The 25,910-nt window shown below is 35.9% G+C and overlaps 2 long non-coding RNA genes across 2 annotated transcripts in view; one reads left to right on the forward strand and one right to left on the reverse strand.

The window, feature by feature from the left end:
• LOC113956622 overlaps positions 1 to 25,910 on the reverse strand; it is a 113,205-nt gene that overhangs the window by 32,822 nt on the left and 54,473 nt on the right. The window lies entirely within an intron of this gene.
• Positions 12,557 to 22,833, forward strand: LOC113956623. The gene is made up of 4 exons (XR_003530907.1): positions 12,557 to 12,647; positions 19,353 to 19,416; positions 20,336 to 20,408; positions 22,686 to 22,833. It is a non-coding gene; the product is annotated as an uncharacterized LOC113956623 (long non-coding RNA).

Raw genomic sequence — 25,910 nt, forward strand, 5'->3', positions numbered from 1 at the left:
TCAGACTCTGAATTCTGAATGCATATGTTGTTAAATAATTTTTCTTTTCCCAGCAAGCTAAGACCCACCTTCCTTAATATGGGAATGCTTGGGTGATGTAAGTACAGATAAGGAATATGTGTTCAGATGTTCCAGTGTTAATTCCAGTGGAAGATGATGGAACAAGCTACCATAAGGAAAAGAGCAATAACAACAATTCTTCTGTATCCTCATTCAGTATGTTCCTTCAATAATCAGTGAACCGAAACTTGGGGTTAAAACGACAGAAAAAGGAAAGCACTATACTTTCACAGGTCAAGATTCTATTCTATAATGGAAAAAATACAGTTCCCCTCTCTTACAGGTAAATAGAGTCTTTGTTTGAGTTGTGGATATCTGTATTCTTGGCTAGCAACTTTTTTTCTGTATATTAAGAAGGGATGTTGGAGAGAACCCCTGTCACCTTCAGGAAAGTAACAATTACTATCTGATCCCAAATTCTAATTGTGAAATATAATGAATGTAGGTGGAATAATGATAGCTGATCAGGGAGCAGTATACAGCTCAGGGAAAACAGTGTTTGGAAATACTCTTTTGTTTTGATGAAAATAAGTCAGTCATTCTGTATTTAATGAAGAAATTTCTTAGAACTGGATCTCCCCTTTTCTATGGCAAGGAAGGAAAATGGTCTTAAACTTTCAATATAATTTTATTTTTTATGTTTCTGAATGAAAAAGAGTTGGTGAGTGTAAGCCTCTGTGTCTCACACCACTGTGATGCTATGTTGTGGTGTTGTGGGTTCTTTTCTTTTTTTTTCTTTTTTCCTTTATTTTCTTTTTTCTTTTATTGTCTTTTTTCTTTTTCTTAATTGTATAAAATACATTATGTTCTTCTATTACTTATTATGAATAATCTCTTCTGAATGGAACTTCATCCTAATTCAAGTGCCACTAAAATAAAGGTTAGATTCTCTGTATGTAACTTCAGTGGAAAAGCTTTTATAAATTACTTTATTGTTTCAGAGGCCTTGGAGAGTGTTGTTGTGGATGGCAATGAGTGTGACTCATCTGGCTATAGAGCTGGAAGTGTAATATTAAAGAAAATAAATAACAAGACTGAAAAGAGCATTAAATGAGGAAATGAGGCATGAATGCGTGAGACAGAGGTTAGTCTACTGCATGTAAGTAGATACCACCTAATTACTTGGGAAACAGAACTTAGTGAGGAAAGTGCAGGATCATGAATGATCTAGAAGCCCTCTAGGATATGCTTGACTTCTCAAATGTAGTAATTTCCCTTCCAGCAGCAGGTGGGTGCCTTACTGCCGTTCTGCAGTATATGGGGCAGGAGTTTGAAAATCCCAGCCTTGAAAGGAAATGCAGGAGGATTGTTGAACGACAGGTTCTTGCTGCCTTTTTTTTAAATTGATTTTACTACTTTTTTATATCTACTGTATCTGCTCTTATGAGGAGTGTTTTTGTGTTGCTCATAAGCAGCTCATCATACTCAGTTTTCAAAAATCATGGGAGTTTTATTATTTAAAAAATAAAAAAAGGAAAAAAACGCCCCAAATCATGCCCTTAGTTTAAGATTTTACCATGCGAACTTTTAACATACTAGAGTTGGACACTGTAATTTAAATTTTGTTGCATGAAGAATTGAGCTGTAAGCTATCAATGCAAATAGGGTAGTGCCCATTTTCTCTCACTTTAGCAGAGTTCAGAGATATCCTTCTTGGCCAGGGAGGGCATCACCATTCTCATTTTTACCCCAATTGCATGCGTTACTTTTAAGGAGCCCTTGCTCTCACCATACCTTTTTTCCCCCTCCCCTAAAACGTTTAAACTTTTATAGGCGTGAAAAATAACTCTTCCTGATCTGTAAAGGCACATTCAGTTCACAAACTTGCCTTTTTCCCTTTTATCAGTTGACAATTGTCTGTGGGCGGAAACATTTTTGCTTTCTTATATCACTCAAATGTGTTTATGTTATTAAGTTAAAGACCACAACCAACACCACCCCCCTATTTTATGCAAACGTTACTTGGACAGTCTGAGTGCAATAAATTATACCTCCAGTAAATGTATTGTTCTATACCTGTAGTAAACAAATAATTAGGTCATTAGGGTATTTTGTTGATGTGTAGTTGTGCTAATATTGATGAAAGCATTGGCATGGCCAACCCTGTAAGTGATGTTACATAAAAAAGACTTAAATGAGTGTCATTTACCTCTTTCAAAATTCAGTGCTTATATATCCATGAAAGGTAAGGACACAGAATGAAACTACTTAATAATTTGTGAACAAGTTGTGTCTACAAAAGACACAGAGATTAATAAGGATGTGCTCATTAACATTCCGCTGTTTGAGTAAACAGTTTTTACTCATAGAACCAAATGAAATTGTTGCAGTCCCTTTCTTTGAGGCTGTGAAACAGTTGTTGCCAAAGCCTGCTGGGAAAACTAAGAATAAAAAATATATAAGCTGATTGATTGAACATATTATTGTATTAAATACGTATTAACGCATTGAGTCTAATTATTTCTTATCAAAATGGATTAGAGGAAGAGATTTTTATTCTGCAAATTGGACTTTGGATTTGGAAATCAGTGAGAATTATATGAGTCTAAGTCTTATGAGAATCTTTATCTGAATTTTACATCTCAGGTTTTAGGATAGTCTTCAGGCAAGGCAGAGGCCTGTAGGCCATTCCACAGTTGAAGAACAGGAGGTTGCAAGTCTTTCTTTCCTGAGTTCATTCTCACTCCCCACACTTCCAAAGATGCACGAGATCACATAATTAGTTTGCTTGCTCAGAGACTCACCAAAGCCCACAGTGACACTGATCTGGTTTAGCTTCAGACTTGTCTGAAATATCACAGATGCCACTGAAACACGAAGGTCCTGGTAACTAGAAGGAATTCTTAACCATGGGCAGATTTCTCTCCCACTTTATTTTTTTTACAAGATGAGCTGTGTGGCAAATAATCCGCTTTCCAAAGTTCCTTCATACAAGCTACTGGAATTTAACGAAAGTTGGAGTCTTGACAGATAAAAAGATTAACATCTTATAGTGTTTGTTATTTGTCTTACACAAGCTGGATAATTTCCTATATGTCTAAACACAAATAAAGCAAAATATTGGTTCTGTTCAACCCTTTGTAAAGGAAATTAGAAACTAAATTTAGAGACACCAATTATAAAGACATTTTATACTAAAGTATTGATAGTGGTTTATAAAACAATTTCGTTTGTAAAGAACTGACATATCTATAGTGTAGATTTGGATATTTCCAGGGAAAAAAAATTGACTGTCTATTAAGCTTAGATCATCTGGGGCTTGGATACAGCAAGAATATAATGGGTGTCCTTTCAGATATGTTTAGTGTTCAAACTCAGGTAGCATCTGAATGGAGAACATAAAGAAATCTTTACAGGCACGAATGTGGAGGATAATTCAGGTTTCATACTCCCTTCTGCAGTTTATGATGACTGATGGCAGTTCTACCTGCTCAGGACAAATTACTGTAAGGAGGGATATTCAGGTGAAAGGATGGTTTAAGTCCAGCACTCATATTAAAGAGAGTTCTTCCATCTCCTGGCATATTCACATCTTTCCCTCTGCCATATGCATTTTCCACCATCTTGCAATTCCAGATGAGAATCTACTGTATAGTGGGAAGGAAGAACAACTGGAGTGCAGTGTACGTATTACAAACAAATTCCTCTTTTTGACTCCTACTGAGGTAATGACATCAAGCTACAGTTTCATCAAACTACTTCAGCAAGACTGACAGTCAAATGCAGATTTAAGAGTCCTGAGCTGGTCAGTTAGAGAAGTTTCAGAAATAACTGAAGGTAAGAAGTATTATAAATGAGCAAATTATGTACACAGAAAATCATAAGTATGGAAATTTAGGAGAATGAAGAATTGATAGCCATTTTAGGAAACCAGAACTCCCAGTGAATTTTTACTAAGCTATTTCATACAAACTCCTTTGCTCATGAAGCACCAGTCCTTGGTAAGGTGCCACAATACGCAACGAGTAAAATCAGAGATGCAACACTTTCTACATTTCATGTCCTTTACCTGCCATTTTTCATTTCACTCTTTCCTCCCTGAGCTACCCAACAGAAAGCAAAGGCCTTCTGACCACCCTTGGTTTGATCTCTCTTCTCAGAAAAGAAACTGTGATTCAGCAGCAGTAGAGGTTACATGTAGGTAATTTTTCTCCCTTGTTTAAAAACATTAGCTGGATTAAACTCTAATACATTGCCTTTATTGTAAAAAAGACCTTATCTATTCTCATGGAATTGTATCAGTCTGGCAGAATGGTAGGTCCTGACTCTTGTTCATGTTTGAAGTCTCCTCCCTCAGCAGATATTCACCAAATACAGAAAATGTTCTTTCTTATGTTTAGTGAGAAAAAAGTCTGTCTTATTAAGGTAAATGAACCTGACAGAAATTAATGTGTACAAGTCAAAACCGATCCAAATATTCTATTTGAGAGTTGCAGTTAGTCTCTTCCAACAAAAGATGGCAGTGCTCAATTTTCTTCAAAACTAATGTCCATTCATTGAAATTAAATGCTCCTAAAAAAGTTCACTTGTCTTTGTCCAGAATCTACACACTTGAAATCAATATTTGTTGTTACTGGTGAGTGAACAAGCTGGCCCTAGATATTTAAAAAAATATGTACGTTTCTACAAGAAGCCCCAAGTGGAAAAAAACTAAGTGCCAATAATTCACAAAATACTCTTGAAACCTCTTGGAGTCCAATTTAGGATTAATTATTATTTTATGGAAGCAGTTTTTCCATAATTAGGAAATGAAAGGAAAACAGTTTCCAAGATTCTCTCAGATATATCTTTTTATATGCAATATATATTAACCATTTAGATATTAATTCAAATGCCTATTGATCAAAGTATGCCTTTTCCTTGAAAGTTTCTGCTTATATTATGCCTGTACCCAAAAGCAGAGTTTTACATATATTTGAACTTCCCCAATGCCTCCTCCTCTCTAGTTAGATAACTCTGTGTTTTAGGGCTTTGCTAAATTTAAGTAATGACTATCATGTATTAAAAATTAGGAAGACAATAAAAAATAAATAGAATTTATTTAGTGTAAAAGACAATCTAGTCCCTGTAGAAAAAAAGTATAAAATAAATTTGCAAAAAATCTCTGACCCAGATTAGAACTTTTACCTGTTACCATGACTAAAATATAAAAAACAAACAAAAGCCAAACCCAAAACATTAATAATCATTGTAATAATAATATGTGAATTTCAGAAAGCAACTGAGGTAATAATTAGGGAAAAAAAACTTGAAATACCTAAGCATAATATAAAAATACACAAAATCCTGCAATTTTTTGTCGTAGTCTTATTTTAATACGATCTAATGTGTCAAATATATAAAGATAACTTGAAATTTCCCGAGGTAACCAACTGCTTTATGTTAAGTGGCACCAAAGAGGTTTAGAGTTTGGATAAAGGGTACAATTTACTTCCTGCCGTTTTTTTTTTCCTGAGAATCAGTGATGGGGAAATTTCTGTATATCAGAAGCTTTATTTCACATACTTTTTCAGCTCTGGGTTTGCTTTCTAAAAATACTGCCATGCTGTGCTTTGGGAACACCTTTCCTGCTCATTTGCAATCCTTTCCATACTTCCCTTGAAAACCGAGAGTTGGGTTGGTTTTTTTTAAGAGAAATAAAATTGCTGAGTGATTTTATATTTCCTAAGAAGCTTCTTCAACACGACAACAAGGCTTTGTCAGAAAGGAAGAGCTGGATTTTGTTCTAGCCATGAGAAACTATTCAGAGTACAGTGAAACCCAAAGTGATGGGCATCACTTTGAATGGGATCAGCAGCAATAACTGGGAAACCTAAATAAATAAAAAAATAAAAAATAAAATCATGGCAAAACTGAAAGCTGTAATTCAAACAAGATTGTGGAAATGTATGAAAATGACTTTTTAGCAATTCAAACGATGCTGTTTCAGAAGGGCTGCACTGAATTTTTTGTTGGCAGAGGAGTCCCTGGTTCTTATATGTAGCTCACTAGGTCATCCTTACCAGCAAATAGGACAATGATGCATTGATAAATACTCATCATTATTCTCATTGGGTAGGAAGAAAATGGTGTTTTTACAGGTCTAGGTACATTTGTACAGCAAGAAATCACCTTACCTCATTAAAAATACATTAGTGCTTTGTTTATCTGTTCAGAAAGAGGGGTTTTAATGAGATTCCTCTTAAATTACTGTTTTGAGAGAAACAGTGTATTAGATAGTACACGCATATTTCAGTATATATGCAGTAAATAAAAATAAAGCTTCAGCCAAAGGAAAAAAAAACGCATAATACACTAGAAATTAATATTTAAAAATCACTACCTTGTGGCTTTTTTTTTCTCATTGGGCATCTAGAACTTGTTCTAATATACCAGTCTTGGAATGGGGAATTTCTCCAAATGTATGCAAGTAAATAAATTTTACTTTTGCATCCCATATCTTTTGGCTTGTCTTATGCTCCAAGGCAAACTACACAACAACTTTACCCCTCATTCCTTTTTCTTGACCCTCCCTGTGCTCTTACTGCATCACTGAAAGGCTCTCTCTTCACACATTCCCATCATGGTTGTGTTCATTAGAGGCGGGAATGAAATGAGTGTGAATACTCCAGGGATGCTGCAGGAAACACTCTTCCTTAGGAACTGGACTTTTTGCTCCCTCCTTGCTCGTGGAGAACTCTACTGACTCCTGTCACAACCCCAACTGCCAGGTCTTCCCCAGGCACAGCCAAACAGGGGCTCAACTCAGGAAATTCCTGTAATTTTATTATATTTCAAGTGCTGAAAACATTCATTCCGCTGCCAAAGTTCTTTCGGAAGGAAAGCCAAAGTAATATAGAGTAACAGAACTCTGAGGAAGAGATTGAGTGTGATGATCAAGATTAATGCAAAAGTTTAACAAAAAGTCAATCCTGTTTTGACAGTGAATAGCAGAAATCTCAAATGTAAACTTCCCCACAGTGACTTAAAAATGTATTTGATTCTTTACGTGAGGGATGTGATTTTTGTGGTGGACTGGTCTTTCACAGTTCTGCATCAGCAAGTGAAATGATATGGCAATTTTATGAGATTCATGGGTTGCAGATGTTTTCTCAAAAGTTTCCATTCTTTCACAAATGGTATCACAATAGATTTTAAAAAGTCAAAATTTGCCACAGGTCATCTTATTTTTTTTTAATATGCCAATTTAGATGTACTGAAAATAAAGAACTACTGTGAAATTTTCATTCACAAGGCAGGTATTTTTAACACAATGTGGAGATCACTAAGATATTTCAGGTAAGAGATATTCTGATTTTACTTGTTCCACGAAAATAATGTATATTAGATTTTGTGAAAATCTTTGAGACCACTCTAATTTCAGCATATCCAATTAACAACAAAGTTACCTCACGGTATGTCTAAAAATATAATAATTATGTGTTCCTTAAGATGTGACCAAAATCCGTATGCTAAATGGACAAGAACAATAAAATGTAATAGAAAGCAGATTTCAGGGTATAGAATCGCTGTTTTGAGGCCGAATTCCTCAAATAAAGCTGTGATCTCTTATCTTCAGATTCAGTTATATGTTATGGTACTGGTTGCAGAAACTACTGCAGATAATTAAGAAACTCTCATTTGGGCATTTTGAAGACTACTGCCACTTGTCACGATATTCACCACTCTGTTAATGAAATATTACAGATTTGAACACGAGCTATACCTTCTTTTATACTGAAATAGCATCAAGCATGTGGGCAGAATAGCATAAAAGTAATTTTTCCTAAGAATCACTGAGCAGGGTGTTCTCCCAATAAAGCCCTTCGCTCTGAGAAAGATCTATCATGAATATTTGTCAAATCATCAGAGGAAAAGTCATTTTAGTTCTTATCCCATCTATTGTTGGTCCTTCAATTCAGAAGCAGTGCCTCTTTACGTCTGGTTTGGCAAGTAGTGCCTCCTCTTCCTCATATCATATGTTTTGGCTTGAATACAATAGTTTCTTTTTTTATCAGGAAAGATCTTGGTGCAGGAGTCTGCCCTGACCCTGATGCTTCCTGACTCTGATACTGGAATAAATTTCTATTGGTTTTCCTCTGCCCTGTCTCCCAACCCTTTTAAACTCAAACTTCACATACACAATCCAGGTATTTAGCGTAAAATTTGGCAAAGGGCTTACCAGTCTAGGACATAAATGAGAATTTAGATGTCTAAAACCATTGCTTATGTGTTGATACCTACAACTGGAAGTTCTTCAAGTCATAAGGATTAAAGATCACAAGATGCCCATTGTATTCCAGCAAATCTGGAAGGAAATAAACTTTGACTGTACCGTGTATTCCTAAATCTGTGTGTGCATTTTGCACACACAGAGTCATTGGAAAAAATGTGAAAGCAAGGGTAAAAATTCAGGACTCCCACTGCCAGGAGAATATCCCCAACCACTGGCTATTACAATATTGTTAAAGAAATGAGTAAACCCCACTCCCAGCCTCTGACAAATGAAAGTTTAGGCACTCGACTACACCCGAATACGTAGAGTTTGGATCACATTGTGAAAAAGCCAAGTCTAAAAAGAGGCCATAAAAAGAAAGAAAAGTTTTCTAAGTTCAAGGAAAATTGTACTTTAGTTTGTCCAAAATGAGATATTTGAGACCATTTTCTCCAAGAATAATTGACAATCCTGTATTTCTACTGGAAATGGAAAAAAGAAATATTAGAAAATTTCTGAGGAAAATGCATTCCTTGTCTGTTCAACTTATAAAATGAAACGAAAATTTTCCTAGGTTACCAAAATTCAAAGTCAACACTGTTTAATTTCAAACACAGTAGTATTGTATTAAAGCCTTTTTTTCACTACAAGGTTCCTGAGCACTCAAGACTGTTCATACATAGAGGAAAACAGAACGTTCTTTCAAGTTCAGGTTAATTTAAAGGAGCTAAGAGTTTCTTTGGTAAAACAATTTTAATTGCTTCATTATTTATTTCAAACAGCATGCTTTCTAGCATTCTTGGACTCAAATCAGAAGTATTAATAGCATAATACTATTTAAAATAGTACGAAAAAATAAGTATAGTCTTCGTCCAGCCTTTAAAAATTTTTTTTTAATAAATGGTGATAAAAGAAATATAGAAGTACACTATATAGATTGTAATACTCAAAAGAAAAAAATATTTTAACTTCTGGTGTTCACTTGCAACAGGGGCAATTAGGAGTCAGTCTCAATTTCCATTAAATGCAATTTCCATGTGGTAAATTCATAATTTTTCATGTAAAATAAGTCAACTTTATGAGTTTAGGAGTCTCAAAAAATTACATTATTCTGATTTCTATGAAGTCAAAGAGAAAAACAACTTCAATTCTCACACTTCCTCAAGGTTTACATCATTATAATTGAAAAGAAATAGTATTTCATCACCGCAAAATTTTCAAATGTTTTAAAACCTGTTTTCATTCATTTAGTTCTATGTTATGATTTCTCTTATATCCCTAAATTTAAGGTGTTGACTTCTTTCATCTGAAAGAAGGGATAGAGGAAACCTCAAGTTTATATGTTGGGGTTTCATAAAATCATTCCTGTGGTTTTGAAGCCATTTGAAGCCAGACTGTGACTTCCAAATTTTATGAGTGTAAAGAACTCATTGTAAAGCAAAATAACTGTCAAATGCTCTATTAGTTGTTATTTCTGCTTTGACAGTATCATTTCCCCTAACACTATGGCTGTAAAACTGGCTCTTTCCTAGCATGACAAAAAAAATCAGGTTTCATTATTCCAGCACAACCTTGAAATGAATGACATGCTGTGTAGATTGTGTCCTACCCAACCTGTCTTTTTGGGGCCTTTTAGAAGAAAGGAGCTGGATGGTCCCTCTTTCAGGTCTTAACATGTAAGGACAAAATCACGTTAAAGATTCTATCTTATATTCATGATTTTGGGTTTTGCTTTTTTTTTTATAACTTGGGTTCCTTGATTCTCTGACTATATGACTTGAAATAACCTTTTTCTCCTCTTTCTTAGCCTTCCCTCACCATATGGAAAACATATTGTGTAGGGTTTTTTACACTGGCTTTTCATTTAACTGGCACCTGTTTCTAATTTCAATGTTGGGGGTTATAAACTGCTAAAAAAACTTAAGCAGATGTGAATTTCGTTTTCATGGTGAGAAGGCAAACCTGGTCCAGACATGCAATAATAAAATTTCAAGTGTGGCAATTGCCATTCTTTTCTTTCTGGTCCATCTGATGTTTGAAAGGGATTTTTTTTGCGGTGTTATTCGCACATTCTCTTTTAAACTCATTCAAAGTACACATTTTTGAAGACTAATTTATTCCAATCCATGTCAACATGTTTATTTCTATAGGGATATATAATTATTAAAATTTGAAAAAATAATTTAGTTGATGACACATAAAGGATATTTGGGTGATTTTTTTTTCTCCTGACTACAGAATAACTAAAGAGACATAAAAATTCTATGCATTTAAGGACAAAGAATTAAATCACTCGTTCCATTTCATCTAGTACATTTAAGTCATGCTTGTAAAGAAAATCAGGCCTAATATTTTTAGTGAGATTTCAGTTTTGTAATTGTGTCCTTGAGGTTGCCCTATAGATGCTCTGGAAATTAAAAGAACAGTCTAATGGTTAATTCCAATCTGCATTCAAGTTCAAATTGTTTCTTTTCCATAGAATTCTCATGACTGACAGACTTCAGGCAAACCTTTCTATTTAGTTGAGAACTCTCCATCTAAAAATAACAAAAATTATTTTTTTGACACATCTGGTTTTGGCTTGTTTTTTTTTTTTGTGGTGCTATACTGATCACTGGGAATATTTTGTGCTGGAATGGTGTCAGTTTTCTGTCCTCGTGATTAGTATTTAGCAGTAAGACACATTTTCATATATTTTGGGGTAATTAACATGAAAGAATGGGTTTAAGGTTTGTTTACCTTCCTCATCATCCCTGACTCCAAAAAAAAAAAATCCAAGAGATATCAGTTGGTAAATATGGAGTTACTCAGCTTCATAATTCTACCTTCCATCCTTTTTCTGGTTCTTCTCTCTACCTTTCCATTATTCATCTCCACATACATAAAAATGCTGAAGAGTGCTCACTATACAGACCTTCTTGCTGCCTTTAAACATTATGCTTGCTCACATCTGCAATGCTGCAACGATCAGCCAATGGAATTAAAAATTCTTGATGGGTGAGACTCCTTTTCATGAACAAAATACAAATAGGAATTTTGCCCATCTCAAAATGTTATGATATTCATCCTCAAACTTGTGATTTAAAGCAAAAGAAGTACCTTTTATAATTCATAAGAACATTTTTTCAAAGTATATACTTATTTCACAACCTAACAGTCTAATTCTGATTTCAGTTTCCTCTTCTGGGGGGTGAGGGTAGGCACCTTATTCAAATGAAAACTGGGACCAAGCCAGTCACAGTCTGGCTTCCACTGTGTACAGGGCTTGAAGGATTGAACCTTTGGCTTTTGACCATTTAATAAGTAGATTGGTAACAGCAGTGAAGGGTTATAGGGTGCAGTGGTGAGCAGCCCGTTTTCTGTCAGTGGACAATTCCAGGAGACAAATTGTGAAACAAAACTAACTCTGGGCTTTCCTCCTTATTTTGTTCCATGGAGGTAATTAATGACATTTAATGATAGTTGTCTGAACCACAGTGAAATAAGGGTTAGACTTGATGATCTTGGAGGTCCCTTCCAACCCAGCTGATTTTATGATTCTGTGATTCTATGAAATACCTCTGGGCACACTGGCAGGATAAGGGTGCTATGAATAATTGAATAAAATGCCCCACAAACAACTGAAATAACTCTACATACTTGATTTCATAGATCAGTACAGAGATTCAGTGCAACAGTGCCTCACAAGGAAATGCAAATTGCTATTGAAAAGACACATTTAAAGCTGACAATATCAATTCCGTCTTATGACTGAAGTTTATAAATAAAATAATTCACAAGAAATTCCTTTGTTTCAAATAAGCAAAGTTTCTTTCTATTATTACAAAAAACAATGTTATGAGTAAGAAAAGAGATGGAACAAAGAGACACAGCTGAAGTGGAGAATCTCTCTTGCTGCCTGCTTTAATTCTCCATGTCAATCTACTGTCCATGACAAATTGTGCTTGAGGGTATTCTGTATAACTTCACAGAGGTGTTTGAGCTCAAGATAATCGGAAAAAAAGAAAGAGCATTCTCAATTTTATTTTTTATAAAGCTGTTTTGGAACTTTAGGGACTGTAAACACAGTCTAAACACACTTGAAAACTAGAAATACACCTCCATCTGTACAAGTCCTTCTCTCTCTCTCTCTCTCTCTGTTTATTCAGACTATGTATTCACAGTCTGTTCCAGAAGTATTCCTGATGGTTTGTTCCTTTGGTAGCTTTCATAACTTTGTTCCAATGGGTTGTTATGTTTATGACATTCGCTGATAAGGCTCTACTTCAATCCCTCCCTAAGACCCAGCAGAACAGAGCCAAAGCAGGAGAAAAAGAGGCTGTTTGCTCACAGACCATTTCATTCTGGGAAGTCCCGTGCCTCAAATCTATGTAGTTTACCTAAGACTGTAAAGGTACCTCTTAAACCCTTCTATATAAGGACAAAAGGTACTAGAGCTCTCAGATTTTCTTGAGTATAACTCACTGCAGACTATACATAAAACATAAAAAGTTCATATAGGGTTAATGTACATTTTAATTAATGGTCACTTATTAGAGTTCTATATAAATCGGAAAGTCAATGGTAACATCTTGCTGGCCAGTAACTTGTAGTGACAGCAGAACTGTATAGAACATTTTTAGATCTATTAATCATTAGGCAGCAAACTTGTGTGTGCCAAATAAATCTACATATACGAAGAAATGTGGGGTTAGGTCTGTTTCTCCTGTAACACAGCAAACAAAAAATTCTTTAAGGGGATAAAATCTCAGTAAATATTTTTTTTAAAAAAATACACTGTAAAATACACTGCAAAGTTACTTATTGACAAATCCACCAACTTGTCAGTATTTACTTACATTTTTTCAAAGTCTTACACAGACAATAGAGTGTCAACAGTAGATTTCAACAGCATTGAAGAAATGCTGTCAGAGATCTGATGTGTCTTTGACAAACTCTTTGTCTGAAGTAATCTCAATGACAAATCTCAAGAACAACTCTCTGTTTGATCACAGGTGAACCTTTTTTAGAAGAGAAAATTAAATTTAATAAAAATAGTTAAGAATCCCTGAAAGACAGTGGTTTATTTGGTCATACGAAGAGTCACTCTGGTTTTGATTTTCCTTTATGCTTTTTTTCTGATGTTATGGTTGTTCTTTCATTTCTTGAAAAGTACTGGGCTAGTCTGTGACTAGTTTGTGACTGATCAATAAACCTCTACAATGGGAGAAGACTGATGGTATATGGCTGAAGGTGATACACTCATGAAGGTCAGGGAAAAATAGAGGGATGGCAGTCAGGAAATTGGACACAAATGGAACCAGGGGGTGGCCTTGGTTCAACCGAGTGGAACCAGTCAAGTGAAAGTTTCTGTCTCAGTTAATCATGAGACTGTGAGTTAGCCAGACTAACATAAGGAAGTATATGCCTGGCTCAAACCACTTGTACTGTGGTTCAACTGTCTAGTGCAATTCCTGTATTCTGTGAAGTGTGATTTGCACACGTATTACGATTTCAGAGCGTTGTGAATTCGCTCGGCTAAATCAAAATCCTGTATAATGTCAGGTATCTACAAACAAGAAAGTCCCTTATTAAACATTCAACCCTTCATGTGTGAAATAACTAGAAGGACCTGGTTGGAGAGTCTTGGAGTTTGACAGAGTTATTTACCTCCTTGATAGTAAAACTTAAGAGTGTCTATTACCTAAAAAGGAGTGGGTTTTTTTGCTTCAGTGTGATTAATTCCACAGGGAACTCTTTTGTTCTCCTTTTTGGTTAAATGCTACCATAGTGATCTCTGTTTAGTTGGAAAATTCTACACACAACTAGCCTTCAAGTTGTGTGTAGAAGACAGGCAGACCATGCTAAGTGCCACATGAATCACAGTCCTTCATTTGATCTCAACATTTTTAGGCATACTATTAAAAAATGTCAGATTTGGAAACCTTTCATTTGACATTTATCTGAAAAACCACAACGTAACTGTATTTAAATGTCGAATGAGAATAAAGCTGTATTCTTATCTGTATAAATATCAAATGAATGGTTGTTTCCTCTGATATTTAAGACTCTGAATGGGTAGAGGTCAAGCGAGGTGGATCCCCTGACAAAGGTTGATATCGCAGAATTCTGAAGTAGTACCTCACACCTGAACCCTGGGGTTCGTTGCCCCAAGTGCTCAAGGTAGTGACAGGAACAGAATCTTTCTGAGGCAGCTGTACCCTTAGCCAACATAACACTTTATTCCTATTTCCTTCCCCAAATTCTGCTTTTACATGACATGATTCAGAGAAGGAATGTCACTTTCCAGGGGAGAACTCAATTCACTAAATTATTCTTTGTTTTGTAGGATGCCTCATTTTCACACTTGCTGAAGTAGTACTGCAAAACACAGTTAAAAATAAATTATATTTGAATAGGCCCAGTAGAGAGATAAATTAATATATCCAAATTTTGTATGCCTCTCAGATTAATGGGTCTGCTTTTTCTCAGGTACCAGCAGAACAGAATTAATACCCAAGTAAATTTTTGTTAACCATCCCATATGTAAGAACATTGACTGCATTATGAGTAATCTAATATTATTAAATTAACTAAAAGGATCTCAAAAAAATTGAAAATGTGTACTTTGATACCTAAATAGGTCCAAAAGTCAGCTTGTCCATGAATAACAAATCACTGAATCATAGAATCATTTAGGTTGGAAAAGACCTGTGGGATCATTGACTCCAACCTTTGACTGATCACCACCTTGTCAACCAGAACGTGACACTAAGTGGCACATCCAGTCTTTTCTTGAACACCTTCAGGGATGATGACTACACCAACACCCTGGGCAGTCCATTCCAATGTTTAACCATCCTTTCTGTGAAGAAATTCCTCCCGATGTCCAGTCTGAACCTCCCCTGGTGCAACTTGAGACTATGTCCTCTTGTCCTGTTGCTGGTTGTCTGGGAGAAGAGACCAACTCTCACCTGTCTACGAGCTCCTTTCAGATGGTTGTAGAGAGGGATAAGGTCTCCCCGGAGTCTCCTTGTTTCTGGGCTGAACAACCCCAACTCCCTCAGCTGCTCCTCATGGGGCTTACCCTCTAGACCCTTCTCTGGCATTGTTACCTGTCTCTGGACGTGCTCCAACACCTCAGTGACTCTCTTGCAGACTTGAGGTGCAGCCTCACCAGTGCCAAGTACAGGGGGACAGTCACTTCCCTGGTCCTTCTGGTCACAATATTCTTGATACAGGCCAGGATGCCACTGACCTTGGCCACCTGGGCATGCTGCTAGCTCATGTTTAGCCAGCTGTTGACCAAGCAGCGCTAGATCTCTCACCTTGGGAACCAAAAGATTGTTGTATGGGTCAATAAACCAAGCGAGCAAAGTCTTCCTCTGAAACATAAAAGACCTCCTAATTTTGGTATTCGTTTGTTAAGTATCCACAACATAAATATATCCTATCCATAGCCATAACTAAACTGCTAAGTGGAAAATAAATCGAAAGGACCATTTTCTATAAATGTATATAGTATTCCCGTGTGATATCCTAAATATATTGGTGGAATGCCTAATGCTATCATAAAACTAGAATTGTTGAATTCACAGTTCCAATTGTCAATTCTCTTATGCACTGTAAATGGAGACTGTAAAATTTAAACATTATAAGAATTTTTATTTTACAACACCTTTCTGTTTCAAGTACATTAACATACTGTAATTATATAATTATAATACTCAAAGAAAGTGGAGTTCAGGAAAAAGGCTTCTATATCATCTCATTCCCAAAATCACTTCCTCACCTACCTGGCAGGTAAATCACAATATGCCTTCCCCCCTCCATCAAAAAAAACCCCAAAACCAAAAAACAAACAAACAAACCCAAACAAACAACAACAACAACAACAAAAACCAACCAACCAACCAAACAAACAAACAAAACCACCAAAAAAACACCAAATACCAGACTTCAGAAGACTTCCAGGAAAAACCCCTTAACATTCCAGCAGACCCTCTGTTGTGTGCCTTATGTAGCAGTCCTTTCACCTATCCATAGCAATACGCTAGAATAATGCTTTAAACATGAAAACCCCTCCATAGTCAGATCCTCAGCAGTATCTTAGGAGATTTAGAGTTGAGAAGAGCCACCTCAAACCTTTCCTTTCTGTACTATCTTCTTTTCCATTCACTCATCAGAAGCAGGGTTCTTTTCATATTGCTGGAACTGCATTGCCTGGAAAACCATGATACACTCTTTGGAGTCTAAAATGTATGTCCAGGTGTCTTGTCTTGAGCACCCAGAGCTAAAGCACGGCTCTCCCTGCAGCCTGCCTGCAGCAAGCTGTACCAGAAATCACTCCTCAGACCTGCCCCCAGGACAACCTGGGCATTAACCCAAGCAAGGCATTCCTCTGGGTGACAGGGAACCTAAAACTCAATCATGTAATGCTGCTTGCAATTTCAATCCCCAAAGCTGCTTGCAATTTCTCATCTTGAGGCTTTGCATAAAACAATAGTTTTTTTCTTAATTTCCCTGAAATCCTACTCCTGTACAAGCAAGGGAATTTAGGTTGGATTCATATAGTCAGTAAATACCTTATGGTATACTTTTCAAGTAACTAGTGAGTAAGGATGATGTAGAAGGACCTAGATACAAGCTGGAGTCTCTTCTTCCCCAGAAGATATATAGTCAATTCAACTTCTTTCTCTATTCCACTCTGCAAACACAGGAAGATGTGTGAAATGAACAAAGTATGTGTATATAAGCATGACGGGTAAAGAGTGTTGATGTTGAACCTGAAATGAAACTAAGGAAAGCATATGAAGTGTGAAACATATGGCAATGCATATGTATGAAGTTTGGATCAGGATATGCATCACAAAATAGTAATAGGTTTTTATTCTGGGAGAAGAGAGTGATAAATCAAAGGGGAATAAGAACCTCACACTAAAAACAAGAGAAGTTGGAATCTCCTTCCTCTTAGCTGTTTGGCATTTCCTCTTGAAAGAAGCGGAGGAAGTATTTAAATATTTTATAACCTTCATTATTGGAACATACATCTCTTTATTACATTTTTGGAAGCATGTGTTCTATTTGAAATCAGTATGGATGTATAAATATTTTTAGGAGATGATTATTCTCTGTATGTAGGTGGAGAAGAACATCGAATTAGTGAGATCTTGCTTTCGTGAGTAACAGAGCAGCTGGCATTATCCTTCCCTTCCCTCCGCCTCCCTGGCCAAGGGAAAACACCTCATATCCTCAACTTTAATTCCCAATATAAAATAAGAAATGGTTTTGGCTTCCCTCTTTCCATCTGCTTCTCCAGGTAATATTGAAATTACATCTGCTATGTTTGCAATTCTTTTAACAGGTCATTGCTGAAGTGCAGGGAAAATAAAAAGGAATGCCATGGGGCTTCACAGAACTGTAGGAAACAGAGGAAGAAAAGATCTTTTAGTCTACTTCCCTGCCTAAATATCTGATTTGTTATGAAAGACATTTAGTCACAGAGACTCAAAAGTGTTCCCTAATCTTCTGTATCCTTTACACATAAGCATCCAGGTTCAGATGCTTAACAGGAGGAGCAACTCCTTTTTATCTAACATGACCACACAACCGTACTTAGACCACACAACCATGAAGATTAGGTACAACTGCAAAATCTGTGGCAATTCAATGCCCTCTGGTTTTCCCGTTCTGTATTTAGGTGGTGCTAGTGAAAATGAAAATGTCCACTAGTGGTGCTGAAAAAAGAACATACTCCCCAGTACTGGTAGAATATAAACTTCTTTGGAAGGTCTCAAGTCCATGAAAGGTATTCAAGATCATTATTGGGAAAAATCTCCAAAGACTTTATTCCTGCTCTGTATCGAGATGTGGCAACAGAAGAACAGACTCAGGAGATATACTATGTCTCTAGTTTATCCAACTGAAGCCTTAATATCTTTAAATCTGGTTTTTTCTTATATTTTTTTTAGACATTCAACAAAGTCCAAAGCTCATATGGCTCAGAGACCTATTCTGTTCAACTCTTCTGTGTACTGTCCTCCTGCCTGGATATTTTGTTTGCATACATTAAAAGAACCAGATTTGATGGAACAGCACTGAATTGTTGCACCTGAAAATCTGACCCAATGTCTTCTCTAAGAAACCACTGCAGAAACATAACAACTTCATCTTTTAAGAAAAGCATAAGCTCCTTCTCTCATTGTTGCTCATGGTTAACAGAAAAGGACAATTGTATAAATCTCACCAGAAAAAAAAGAAATAGTCATGATTCAGAAAAGGTTTGAGACAGGATGAAAGGGAAAGTAGAATATAATCAAACAGCAAAAGAAATATCATTATTCTATTATTTTCAGTAAATTATTTCTACTAGAAGACTATGGTTACTGGAGTGAAATCTCCATAATAAAACTGACCATGGTTCACACTGCAGAGTATTTTCCAGTTGCTTATGTTCTCACATAATTCAAAATATTTGTATCTTCTTCTGAAGGCTAACTCAGCATAATTCAGGCAAATAGAGATGGCCACAAAGTCTTCAAGTTAGTTGAGTATTTCGTTTGATAAATACATAAATATATTTAGCGACAAACAGACTGCAAATTATTTTACTGTCTTCTTACTTGTTTGACATCAAAACCTTAACATTAAATACGAACATAAATGAAATTTAAAACTGGATTCAATCATTAAAAAAATGTGTAATATAAAATTTCTACTTTATTCATGTAGTTTTTTTTAGAAAGATGGTGATCAGCTTCATAGAGAATTATGAATCTCAATTTTGAATGGCCTGTATGCTTTGGAGTTCTGTGGCAGATTTTGCTTTGGCTCCTTATAAACATTTGGGTAATAAACAAATTTTTAATCTAGAACAATGTTTGGAATTTTGAACGATGTCACATTCACTGCTCTTTGAACTACATACTTGGATAGTAGCCATGGAAATCTGCAGGTAGTGAGCTGCTTCAACAAGCACTCTGAAAAGTCTCTAACACTTGTGTGTCTTATTCTCAGATAGCAAACAATAAAACAGAGAGGCTCAGATTAAATAATAATTTCAGACTTCTTTACTCTTCTTAGTAACTTACTTTAGTCCTCACTTTTTATGCCTTTCCAGGATTTTTGCAGTCACTGTTTTGGCCATTTCTACTGCCTCCACTTTCCGTTATGTCTCCTCCCAGGTAAAAAACAACATACAAAACCTAAAAACCCAGTTACAATACATAACTAACAAAACTATGTCCACTATACTTTTTTTTTTCCCTTTGGTTGCATGATGCCAAGCCTATTATTTTCATTTGTAGTCTTAAGACATCTGGAGATAAGGAACATGTCTTTTATACTCGTACAGCTCAGAACACAACAAGCATTAGACACTGATTAAACCCTACTGTCATATAACTACTTTATCATTGTCATCCATACTAAACAAATACATTTGCTTGAAACTAAGCATGTTGAATTAGCAACAACATTTAATAGAACCTTTTACTTCACCACTAACAGGCATGTTAAACAAATTACACTGATGTAAATCTGGAATGATCCTATTATTTTTAGTGGAGTTAATCCAGACTGATATAAATGTTAACTGAGAACAAAAAAGGGTGGAATCCACAGGGAAAACAATAGAATAAATGTGGTTTAGATGTGCATATTTATTTTGCCCAGGTTTCTTAACAGACTCGAGGCAATTCTCTAGAATGTAAAGCCTTCTGATAATCCTGTACCACAATTTACTTCAATTTTAGAATAGTTATTTACTGCCTTTCTGCAAATGCACATGTTAATTAAGTTGACTTTGATTAATATATTATTTATAAACCCACAGTACCAAAAGGTCACGAACTGCAAAGTCTTAATTTCTTGCGATTTTGATTCCAAACTATTTATTAGACAGGGCTACAAGAAAGAGCTGCTGCCTGTGGGAGAAGTGTCACTTGCTGGTCATTTGAATCCAATTATGAAGCACGTACATGCAGAACATTCCAAAATAGTATCACTGTCGCTATGACTGCATTTCCCTTTAGTCTCCATATTGTTACATTACCCAACACGAATTGCATCGAGCTTTTGTTTCTTTTTCTATCCTTTTTGAAGGCAGTCTAGGAATTTCCTGATAGAGTTGAAATGGAGCAATAAGTACAGATTTTCCTGAGTGTCCCACAGACACGTAAGTCATTTGGTTCATATGTGGGTGGTCTTTGACTTATTCAGCGAGCTCTGCTGTAGACTCTCAAACACATCCAACCCAATTAGATAGATGCACAGTATGGTCTTTACAAAATATCATTCAGCCATGTATCCTGCAACAAGCAATTACAAGTCATCTTCAGGGCATTGATTTATTTCTCATTGCCCTACCAATTTAACGACCTTATGATTTATACTGATTATGGAAGTCTCTCCTTGGCAAGCAAAGTAATTATCCATCCATCTCAAATTCTTTAAGGGAAGAAAAATGTTTATTTTCTGTCTGCATAATCAGTTTTATGTCATTTCTAATGGCATGACTCCCACATGCACTGAAGATCTATGTAGTAACTTCTAATGTCTCACAGAATGTCAATTGTAAATGCAATTTGACAACAGGTTTAACTTCCATTGTCTGATTGTTTGGCACTGTGTAACAAGGATGGTTAAGTCCTCTGCTTGGAAATGCATGTATTGTCCTAGAATAAAACAACGGACAAATTCGGGGGTCCAGTCATGAGGCCTTACAGTAAGAAAATTAGCAGGCTTTATATACATTTAAATATCAACTGTACAAACAGAGGTTAAAGAGCAACAGGATGGATCATGCCTCAGAAAAAAAAGGATGAAGCACATGACCTGCCAGTGCCCCTTCTGCTACTGTTTTTCTATAATTGTTTGATTTAGAATAGGGATTCCAGCTTACTGTGTGTGAGTTTATTTTGAAAGAAAACAAGTTTTATTGGGTTTTAGTAGGAAAACTCTAAGTAGCATTACATTAGTTGCCAGACTAATATGTCCTATGTGGGCTTCTGGAAAGCTTATATTATTTGATTGTGGGTTTTTTGTTCTGGATATTTGTTTGGTTAGTTGGTTGGTTTGTTTTGTAGAAAACAGAAGGTTCTTAAAACCTGAAGACCAAGGAGAGGTTAACATCCAAGGAAACTGAGTTTTACAGATGTGCCAGTGAGTTCCCCAAATTTTACTCCTTCTAAGCCTTGCTCCTCAAAGATTATTCACACACAGTAGGCCAAATCACTGCTGAAGTCACCTTATCTTTTTCATTCTCTCCTCCCAATCACTGGAGATTGACAGGTATAACCTTTATACATTAAAAGCCACAGTAAGATGATGAAGGAAGAATCACCATTCACAAGAGTTAGATGAATGATAGTCATGGTTCAAGTTGGGTACAGAAATGAAGGCAGTGAAGTTCCAATGTGCCCAACATACAGCATCAGTGACGCAAGCAAGATTTCAGAATTATTCCTGTCCATGCATTCAAGTTACTTGAAATAAAACTCTTCCACTGTACGCCAAAAGATTTTGGATTTTACAGCTAAGCCTCTGCTCTTTACCCATTTGTCTCTTGCCTTGAAGTTGAGAAAGAAAATCTAGACAAATTGACAAATCCTCTTTCTCCCTAAAACATGAAATTACATGTTTTTAGAAATGACACATCACATACAACTTTTAAATCCTGAAAAGGAAAACCTTCATACTTTCTTAATGCAACACTACCTGTCGTTTGACTAGCCTGGTACAGAGATGATATGTGAGTGGCTCCCACTACACCTTTCATTACAGATAAAAGCTTATTTTTCTTCCTGAGATCTTTAGGATAGAGCATTTTTTTTATTAAAAAACCCCCAAACAAACAAACAAACACAAGCAAACAAACAAAAAACAACCAAAAAAACCCAGCCAACCAACAAAAAATAACCCACTACTTCTTAATTAGGAATGAGACCAAAATTTCTGATTCAAACTACTTACTTCCTCCTATGCAAAATGATTTAGGTAGAGCAGAAGACCAACCCTGAAGGGTTTTTTTCCTCACATTCTCAACACCAATAGTTTCAAACACCTAAATAAATACAACAATTAAGGGTAGCCTCTTCTGTGGTAGACTGCCCACATCCAGGTAGATTGCCTTTGGACTTCACCACCTTCTGGGCCCCAGGTGGTGCGCTGTTGCCATAATGCATTATTATTATTATTATTATTATTATTATTATTATTATTACACACTTTTAAAATTTCAAAGTGCCTGTAATAACACAATGGCTTCATTGCAACCTACCAGAGAGATGGATTATGTAGCACAAAACTGAGGTGACAGAAGGGGCTGAGGGAGTGGCATGAGGGGGCATGTGAGGGTGCTAAACATTCCAAGATAGTTTTTTTTAAAAGACTGCGTAGGTAGAGGAAGCTAAATTTGATGCACTGATTTGATTCATCCTGCTTTATTTGGGAGGACTCCAATTCCAGCTTTTGAATGATCCACAGTAAACCAAGGAACTGAATGAATGACCAGGGATCCAGTGCTTCAGCCTGCTTCCTGGCCATCATTGACAGCTGAGACAGTCCCTGTGTAACAGGACCTAAAACACATATAGGACACATCTCAGTTCAGAAATTTTAACTTCCTGTTTATATCTTTAACATATGATGTGAAACAATGTCTAGCTCTGAGAAAATATTGCAGTATTAAGAACAACAGTTTTGAATCAGGCCCAAAGAAAGCATAGAAAGAGGTACTACAGGACAAAACCACAAAAAATGGAGACTGAAACCCAAAAAACAGACACATAGGAAATCAGTCTCAATTTCGTTGAATTAAATATCATCAACCAAACGATGTAGAAGTTTTCAGCAGATTAGTTTTTTGTTCACATAAAATTTCTCAAATTTTGGAGTTTCATTCAGTGTTGAGGAAGATGTATGGAAAAATCAATACAGGACAGAGAATGCAGAGAGCCACTGTGTTAACAGGCAGTCTTATTAATTGAAATTCTTCCAGTGGAGTCAGATGATTTCATTTCTATGTTCATCCCACTGGGCCAGTTTAAAATGGAAAACTTCCATGGTTGTTTAACAAACTTGCATTTTAACACAGTTAGATGCATGGGGATGCACTCAGGAACTACTCTTGTGCACCTTATTTACAGAATGTTTGCAGATAGATGTATTTTCAAGGCATGGATCTGTATATAAACAGACCTGGAGTTATCACTACTCCCAAATCGATGCTTTGCTAAGATATTTAATTGATTCTGGCGTTCATAATTTGAAGACAACAGATTAGGATCAGCGGTGTAGTATGTTGTGAGAGTAGCAGATTACTGCTTTTGATTTTGATGGTCACTTTTCAAATGAAATACAAAATAAAAAGAAACCACAAGAATGATGCTACAATTAAAAAATTTAGCCTTTCTTCACAGATTAAAGGCACTACACTGAGAAGAAAGACTGGAGAACTTCATCCTAGTTCATAACCATCCCGATGCTGAAGACTCCTAATGTGGTAGAAAAGAAGTCGAGAAATGAACTCACAGATTTTACTGTGGCAATTTATTTTTGTCCCACTCCTGTTTTGTTTCAGGTTATTTCCCTGCAGCGTAGCCTGTAGAACACAGTGTCTGCTCTTGTCTCTGCAGTTCCACTTCATAATTCAGAATCTTAGCTTAAAATCTACTTTTATGAGTCACTCAAGCTAAAAGGCCAGTTTGGTCCACACTGGCTCGGATGGGGATGCACATTCCATTGACTGACTCTATAGTTGGGAGCAAAGTCTTCAAAAGGAAAAAAAAAAATGGATCAGGGGAAATAGTTGGCACTGGGAATGGCTTGAGGGTCTGAGGCAAGATTTGACAGTTACTCTGCTCTGATCTTTTACATGTGTCATGGAAGCAGGAAGTAACGAAAGGTGATACTGTAGAAAGAGCATTTTATAAGCAAAACCTATTGTAGGTTCGTGAAAATAACTGTTAGGGAGACTGAAAATAGCTGGCAATTGCCCATTTTTGCATGCAAGACAGCAGTCTTCTTGGAAAACATGTCATGCAAAAATTCCATTCTGAATTTTTTTTTTCTAGGTTCCAAATATTTTTCACTCCTTTTAAATTAAATTGAGGCACATTTTATAACAAACCACTAAGTTATTATGTTTAGACTACATATGAAAAATATTTCAACTGTATTTTTGTATTTTTCAGATCAGAGTATTTGTGGAATACTATGTATTTACAAATATTTTTTGACAAGGAGAAATCAGTTATTTTCCAAGTATTTTAATACATCTTTAACAATTAGTAAATTCTGACATGAGACTTAAAATAATGGAATGCCTTTGTGGTTCATACATTATCAGAGTGCATTTGGGGAGGTTGGGTGTTACAGCTCATTGTGAATCTTCACAGCCTAGAGATTTGTCAAATTTCATAGACCCAGCTAATCACATATGTACTATTGCATATAATGTATAAATAGTAGTCTAACAATTTTTACATTAATTATTAAAATGCATTAGACATCTGAATTCCACATTTAAAACATACCACGTCTTGAAATACGTGAATATAATGCCATTTACAGCATCCTGAAACAGCTATTTCCACCTACATTTCTGCATTTGTCCTTCAAAAATTATTTCCTATACCACTGATAAATTGCACTGAACATTATTTAGTTCCTGATTTTAGGTAAGTTTTCTTAGAAGACAAACACATAACCATATTTGCGAGACTATCCTGCCTGCTTACCTTTCCCACTTACCTTCCTACCTGTCTCATATCAGGTACTTCTAGGAACCCATCACTTGATATCAAGAAGCAAACACAATGTTTTGGGACACTGAATTTCACTATAAAACAAGTCTTTACCCTGTAGGATTTTTTTCCTTTTTCTGTGGTTCACTCAGACCTCCCATACAGCACCTGGACTTCTGCAGATTCCCTCACCCTTTATCACAGAAGTGCTTCATACCCCAAGTATACAAGACCTAAAAATGGAATGTTTTGCAGATGCACTGAAGAGAGAAAAGAAAACACAACAGAATTTAAAAACATACTTGAGATGTGAACAGTGATTCACCAGTTATTTTTATATTGGAAACAGAATTTATACAAAAGTTAAGTATGTCCCATGAAGGACAGGTATGTTGTCCTTGCAAACATTCATGAAGATGAGAGATAAGGAGAAAAAAATACCAAATTCTTAATCTGCTGTTTCTCCCATCCTTTGTCTCTGCAAATTGTATAAGTATGATATAGAAAATTATGAGAACAACTGTGATGTGTTTTCCTTGTGGATCTTGTTTTTGGGTTTGGATGCAGTTGTTATGTGGGTTTTGGTGGTGGTTTTAGTTTTTTTGTTTTGTTTTGCTTTGCTTTTTTTTCCTTAATATTAATGACATTCCTACTCTTGACAGCTTCAAACTATTTTATCATGGAAAATATAAGGAAGTTTGTTTATGTCGGAAATGTCAGGGTTTTTGGGAAGAACACATGGAAAACAAATGTTTGTTGTTTGAGGTTACAATGTAAGTTAACCAATAGGACTAATATTACCTATATGTTATTACTTAAGAAGAAACTCTTCCCACCTTTGGCTTCACTGATTGGATAGTGCCTATATTCCAACCCTATGCCTTGCCTCCCTGTCAGCATAAGTTTCCTCTTTCCAGGAAATTGGAAAGCAG

The sequence above is a fragment of the Corapipo altera genome, unplaced genomic scaffold (genome assembly GCF_003945725.1).
Source record: "Corapipo altera isolate COAL_440 unplaced genomic scaffold, ASM394572v1 100, whole genome shotgun sequence".
In the NCBI taxonomy this organism is placed as follows: Eukaryota; Metazoa; Chordata; class Aves; order Passeriformes; family Pipridae; genus Corapipo; species Corapipo altera.